A 7,071-nucleotide genomic window follows, 5' to 3' on the forward strand; every position below is an offset into this window, starting at 1 on the left:
CATATCAAATTAATCAGGTAATATGTGATCTTTTTCCTAACTTCTTTCACTTAATATAACATATTCAAGCTTATCTATGATGTATCATGTAATAGTACTTCATTTTTATGGTTAAATCATATTTTAATGTAGGCCACATGTGTTAGTCTGGGTAGACTAGAGAAACAAATCCTTGGATACACATATGTGTATAAGAAAAAATGTATATACAAGAGCAATTGAACATTGAGAAAACATCCCAGCCCAGTCCAGTCCAAGGCCATAAATCTGATATTAGCCCATATTTCCATTATCAATCTATAAAGTCCTCTTTCAGACTCGCAAAACACATGCAATGACACTGAATGCAGAAGATCACTGGCCAGTGGGTAGAAAGTCTGGATTCAGTGTCATTGGAAACATCTCAGGGCTGGCAGGCGTCTCTCTGTGGCTTCTCTGGATTCCGAGGTCTGGTTTCCTCCATGTGGCTTGTCTTCTGCAAAGTCTCCCAGGGAGTAGCAGAGAAAGAGAGGTGTCTTCCACCTCCAAGAAGGAAGTATCAGATTTCCCAGAATTCTCAGGAAAAGGCCAAGCCCACAGAAGTCTTATTGGCTCTCTCCAGAGTGACATCCTAGATGCCACCCCTACACTCTTAATTCTTAAATTGACACCAGATTAGGTGGCTACCACAATATACCACGTTTTGTTTGTTCATTCATTAGATCAGATTTTTATATTATAATTATGCTTCTATGAACACAAGTTTTTGCATAAACATATGCTTTTTATTTACATGATTATATACCAGAAGAGGAATTATGAGCTCCTATGGTAATGTGATGATTAATTTTTAAAATCATTTTATCGGGGGCTGGTACAACTCTTATCACAATCAATACATACATCCATTCTGTCGAGCACTTTTGTACATTTGTTCCCCTCATCATTCTCAAAACATTTGCGTTCTACTTGAGCCCTTGGTATCAGCTCCTCATTTTTTGTCTCCTTCCCCCCTCCCCCCTCCCCCATGAACCCTGGATAATTTATAAATTATTATTATTTTGTCATATCTTACACCATCCGACGTCTCCTTTCACCCACTTCTCCGCTGCATGTCCCCCAGGGAGGAGGTTATACGTAGATCCTTGTAATCTGTTCCCCCTTTCTCCCTCACCTTCCCTCCACCCTCCTGGTGTCACCACACTGGTCCTGAACAGATCATAGGTCCTGGATTCCATGTTTCCAGTTCCTATCTGTACCAGTGTACATCCTCCGGTCCAGCAGGATTTGTAAGGTAGAATTGGGATCCTGATGGTTGAGGGGGGCGAAGGAAACATTCAAGAACTAGAGGAAAATTGAATTTTTCATCATTGCTACACTGCACCCTGACTGGCTCTTCTCCATGGGGATGTCCAATTTCCCACAGATGGGCCCTGGGTCCCCACTCCGCACTCCCCCTCATTCACAATTTTATGATTTTTTTTCCCATTTGGTCTTTGATGCCTGATACATGATCCGTTCAATGCCTTGTGATCTCACAAGCCGATGTGCTTCTTCCATGTGGGTTTTGTTATCTCTCAGCTAAATGGCTGCTTGTTTATCTTCAGGCCTTTAAGACCTCAGATGCTATATTTTTTGATAGCCTGGCACATCAGCTTTCTTCACCTCATTTGCTTGTGCACCCATTGTCTTTGGCAATTGTGCCAGGAAGGTGAGCATCTCAGACTGCCGAATTATTAGAACAAAGTGTTCTTGTGTTGAGGGAGTACTTGAGTAGGGGCCCACTGCCCATCTGTGTCCTTAATACTAAACCTATAAATGTATGTACATAGTTCAATTTCCCCCTTGCCGGTGATGTTTAATTTTTTTGAGGAAATATCAAAATGTTTTCCACAGCCGCTACCCCATCTGACAGGTGGTACTCAATTAAAGGAATTTAATAATATATGACATTCCAATTTCCTCATCAACTGCTGTCTTTTTCATTATAACCATACTCCAAAAAAAAAGGAAGAAGAAGAAACTCACTGCTATTGAGTGATTTTGACTCCCGGAGACCCTAAAGGCAGGGTAAAACTGCCCTTGTGCATTTTCAAGACTACACTTTTTATGGGAGTAGAAAACCTCATCTTTTTCCCTCTGAGCTGGCTGGTGATTTTGAACTACTGACCTTACGGTTAGTGGCCCAACTCATAACCACTATGCTACCATGGCCATATTTGTGGGTGTGAAATGAATGTCACTGTGGTTTGATTCTTATTTCAATGATAACCAATAATGTTGAGCATCTTTTCATGTGTTTATTAACCGTTTGCATATATTCTTGGGAAAACGTTGTTCAAAACCTTCACCTATTCTTTAAATTGGATTGTTTTTGTTGTTGTAATTTTGAGTTGTAATTTTTCTATGTATTCCATATACTAGACTTAGCAAATATATGATTTGAAATGTTCCATCTCATTACATAAAATTTTCCCTCTCTTAAATAGTACACTTTGATATAAAAGATGTTCACTTTGACGAAGTTCAATTTATTTCTTTTCCTTTCGCTGCTATATTTTCGTATCATATAAACAAACTATTGCCAAATCCATTGTAATGAAGATGTACATGTTTTCTTGAAGAATTTTATAGCTTTAGCTCTTGTATTTAGATCATTGATCCATTTTGCGTTCATTTTTATATGGTGGGAGGTAAAGATTCAACTTTTTTTTTTGCATATGGGAATCCAATTGCCCCAGAATCATTTGTGGAAGTTGGCCATAGATATATGGGTTTTTAATAGACTCAATTCTATTCCATTATTCTCTATATCTATCCTTATAGCACTACCACACACTTGTGATTGCTGTACATTTGCAGTATTTTTTGAAATTATCATCTGTGCTTTCCAACTTTGTTCTTTTTCAAGATTGTTTCAAATATTAGAATGGTGTGCAATTTTTATGAATTTTAAGACAAATTTTTCTATTTCTGCACAAGTAACCATTTGGTTTTTTACAGAAATTACATTGAATCTCTAGATCACTTTAGAAAGCAATGCTTTATTTATTTATTCCAGCAATATGGATGACAGTGGAATCCCAAAATAAATTTGTGAGATCTACCCAGGAAGTAAGCTTCCACTGATTTCACTCTAGTCATAATTGAGGGATGGGTATAAACAGGTTACCAAACAGAGAGTATTGGAGAGATGACTATAGTAAATTAAAATGATAAATCTGTCTTGAACAATTAAAGCCTTGTCATTTGATCTCCCATCTGATACATTGGGTTTGATCTAGTTCTCAATATTTTCTGGGGTTTTTTTCATATTGGTGTTTTATCTAAAATATATTTGGTCATTGTAGGTAGCCTTGTTGAATCTTTGCTATGCGCTTTGCTGTTTTTCAGTATATGCAACCCAGGATGGATGACCCTATAGAGACAACAAGTAGAATAAAGGTGCCTGGGGGGTAGGTGGGAAAGATGAGGGCAAAGGTAAAGGGTAGCTGATATCAAGGCATTTGAGAAAGAAGAAAATGTCTTGAAACTGATTTTGGAGGCAATTGTACAACACTGCTTGATGTGATTGAACCATGGAGTGGCATGATATCTGGATTAGCGCTTAATAAAATGTTTTGGAAAATATATATATTTTTTATTATTTCCCCGTACAATCTTTCATTTCCTTGATTACATTTATTCCTAAGTATTTTATGATATTGTAAGTGAAATTTTTAAATTTTCTTTTTCAGATTGTTTCCTGTTAGCTTGTAGCATTACAACACATTGTGTATCCTGAAATATCCTTGAATTGGGTTACTGGCTCAGAGAGGGGTTGGTTTTTGTTTTGTTTTGTTCTTTTCATTAATTCTTTTTTCTTTTGAAGATTTGTATACATATAATATTATACATATAATATCATGTCTATAAATATGAACTGTTTCACATATTTTGTCTATTCTTTCCCTGGCTAGTACCTCTAATACTACATTGAATAGCAGTGAGAAAAGTGGGTCTCTGGGTCTTATTCCTGATTTTAGAAAGAAAACTTCTAGTCTTTCATCCATGAGGACAGGAGCTGTAGAATTTTTTTCAAATGACTTTACTATGTGGAGGAAGTCTCCTATTCCTATTCATATGATATCCTTGATTTTGGTATCAGAATAATGCTGACCTCATGGAAAGGGTTTAAAATGTTCCCCCGCTTTTCTATTTTGGGGACAAATTTTCCAAGGATTGATGCTAATTCTTCATTAAGTGTTTATTAGAATTTAACGATGAAATTATCGTGTCCAGAGCTTTTCTTTTGTTTGGAATCTTTGATTGGTGACTGGATTTTGTTTTTTGCTTTCTTTTGTTTTCTCAAATAACCAATTTTTGGTTGGTTGACTATATTGTATTTTTTTTACTTCTTTAATATTTATTATTTCCTGTCTTCTGCTATATTTTATGTGATTTGCTCTTCCTTTTATAATTATTTTAAGTTAATATTTTTATATCCTTTTCACATAGGCATTTACAAATGTAAAATTAATTTTGAGCAGTGTTTTCAATGTATTTCATAAATTTTGGTATGTTGTGATTTTGTTTTCATTCATTTCTTGTGATTTCTTATGATTCATTAATTTCAACTCCCTGTGAACATTCATTTCCTTCTTACTGAGTTCTAGCTTCATTGTATTGTGCTAAAAAATATACTCGTGTATTTCATATTTCAATCTTTTAAAATTTATTGAGACTGTGACCAAATTTATAATCTGTTCCAGAAAATGCTCAATTTACACTTGAAAATTATGAGTATTCTGCTGCTGCTTAATGGAGTGCTCTCTCATATATATACTATGTCTAGTTGATTTATAGTGTTGTTCAAGTCATCTAATTCATTTCTTTAATATGCAAGTGTTTTATTTTAATTACTCCTACTGGAAATTCCTTATTTCTGGAGAAAAGCAAGGCATTTGACTATGCACTCTTTCCATTCCTTAAAGGCTTCTGCCCGTCTGGCCAATTCATACCCTCCTCACTGTCAGGTTTCATTGTTCTTCTGTGGATGTCAGCAATGTTTGGCAACTATCCGCTATGTTGAAGGCAGTCGAGCTCTGCAGCTTGAGTGAGCAGATGGGACAGTATGTGGGAGGGCGCTAGCCTGCTTCTTCCAGGTGGTTAGAGCCTTGCATCAGGCACAAGAGCCACTGGCATATCATATTCTAACGATGTGTCAGATCTCGTAGTTCAAAGTCTTAAAGGTGTGAAGCAACAAAATACTGGTGATTTCAGGAACGTAATAGTTATCAAACACTGAATAGTCTCGGGAAGAGGGTTGCACCAGCTTCTGCACTTAATCTTCATAGCATGAGCTATAGAAGTCACTGCCATACCTGGCAAAGCTGAATATCCCCACGCTGCCTGTCAAAAAGGCTTTGTCCAAGAAAATTCCAGAGTCTCTTGGGCAAAGATCAATTATTGTGATCTCCACAACACAGAGGGTATTTTCTGGTTTATTCCTTTTAAATTCATGCAGGATAGTCCCTGCATGAATTTATGGGTTTGGATGTTATCATTGACTTTGAAGAAACATCTTGTTTCAGAAAAAGGGACAGGTTTGAGGATTTTTACTGTCAAACCACAGAAAAATTATTCACAGTAGCCTTTAAGCCATTTTATATATTCAGCACTGATCACCCTGGCTTTCATAATGATCCAACAGACGGTAGATAGATGCTGCATTTGTCTGACGATGGTATCTTTCTTTCTGGACCATGGAAAAATTGTTCCAAGTCTTGGTGGGCCTTGAGATGGAAGGCTATGCAGTCTGGTTCTGAGTGCTAGGTAACGGGTTCAATGAGCCCGCTGTTGGGCTGAAAGGCTTCATTCACCAAGCACTGCTCCCCTACATCTAAGCTTTCATAATGCAACACCAGCCCAGGAGTCTTGGAAATGAGGGCCGTTCTCAGGGTCTTTTCGGATTGCTGGAGAGTGTGCATCGCGACAAGCCTCTTTTACTCATGGCACACTCTTAGGCAGAACTTTCGTGCTTTCCTTTGAAAGGGCCCAACAGCTATTCCTCCGTGCCGCTTTGCAAAACAGGCTCCGATTGAAATTTGTCACTTGAAAGCACTGGCATGTGTGGAGCTGATGGTAGTATCAGGGTCCTTTCAGCCCTGACACCATCCAAAGTGCTCTATTTTCTTATTCATCTTTTGTCCAGATGTTTTATCCATTATTGACCACAGGATACTCAGTTCTCCAACTGTTATGGTAGAGCTAACTGTGTTTTCATTCCATTCTTTCATTACTTTCTGGATACAGTTTGGGGTTCTGTTGTTATGTATGTATATGTTTATAAGTGTTAAACCATCTTAATAGATTGACACTTTTACCATTATATAAACACTCCCTGGTTGATACAATTTGTTTGTGCTTAGCTACTAATCAAAACATTCTAGCTCAAATCCAACCAGTGATTCTATGTAAGAAAAACCTGGCCATCAACTTCCATAAGACTATAACCATTGAAACTCATATATTGCAGTTACACTCTGACACCCACTAATCAGAATCAACTCAATGGCAATAGGCTTGGATAATTTGTTTGGTCATTACGTAATGATATTCTTGGTCTCTTGTATTGTTTTTTACTTAAAATCAATGTTGTCTGACATTACTATAGCCACTGCAGCTATCTTTTGTTTACTATTAGCATGGACTAGCATGATTTTTCTATCCGTTCACATTATACTTGTTTTTTCCTTTGGACCTCAGGTGAGTCTCTTCTAGGCAGCATAGAATTGGATGATGGTTTTGTTTTTGTTTTTTGATCTGTTCTACCAATTTCTGCTTTTGAATTGCAGAATTTAATAAATTTAGACTTACAGTAATGTCTGATAAGGAAGGACTTATATCTGCCATTTTGTTATTTCTTTTTTAAGGTCTTATATCTTGTCTTCCTCTGAATACCTCCATTTCTTCCTTATTTTGAGTTTGATTTTTTTTGAAGATTAATATTTGTGTTTGTTACATGATCTTTTGTCAATTTGAGACTATTAAGATTAATATTTGTGGTAAGTTACATAATCTGTTGTCAGTTTGCGATTATTATGAGTGAAG

The 7,071-nt window shown here is 36.7% G+C and overlaps 1 pseudogene; it reads right to left on the reverse strand.

Moving 5' to 3' along the window:
• Positions 1–4,897: 4,897 nt before the first annotated feature.
• LOC142435040 (archaemetzincin-2 pseudogene) lies at positions 4,898–5,948 on the reverse strand (annotated as a pseudogene).
• Between the last annotated feature and the right edge of the window lie 1,123 nt (positions 5,949–7,071).

This window comes from Tenrec ecaudatus, chromosome X, assembly GCF_050624435.1.
Source record: "Tenrec ecaudatus isolate mTenEca1 chromosome X, mTenEca1.hap1, whole genome shotgun sequence".
Lineage (NCBI taxonomy): Eukaryota > Metazoa > Chordata > Mammalia > Afrosoricida > Tenrecidae > Tenrec > Tenrec ecaudatus.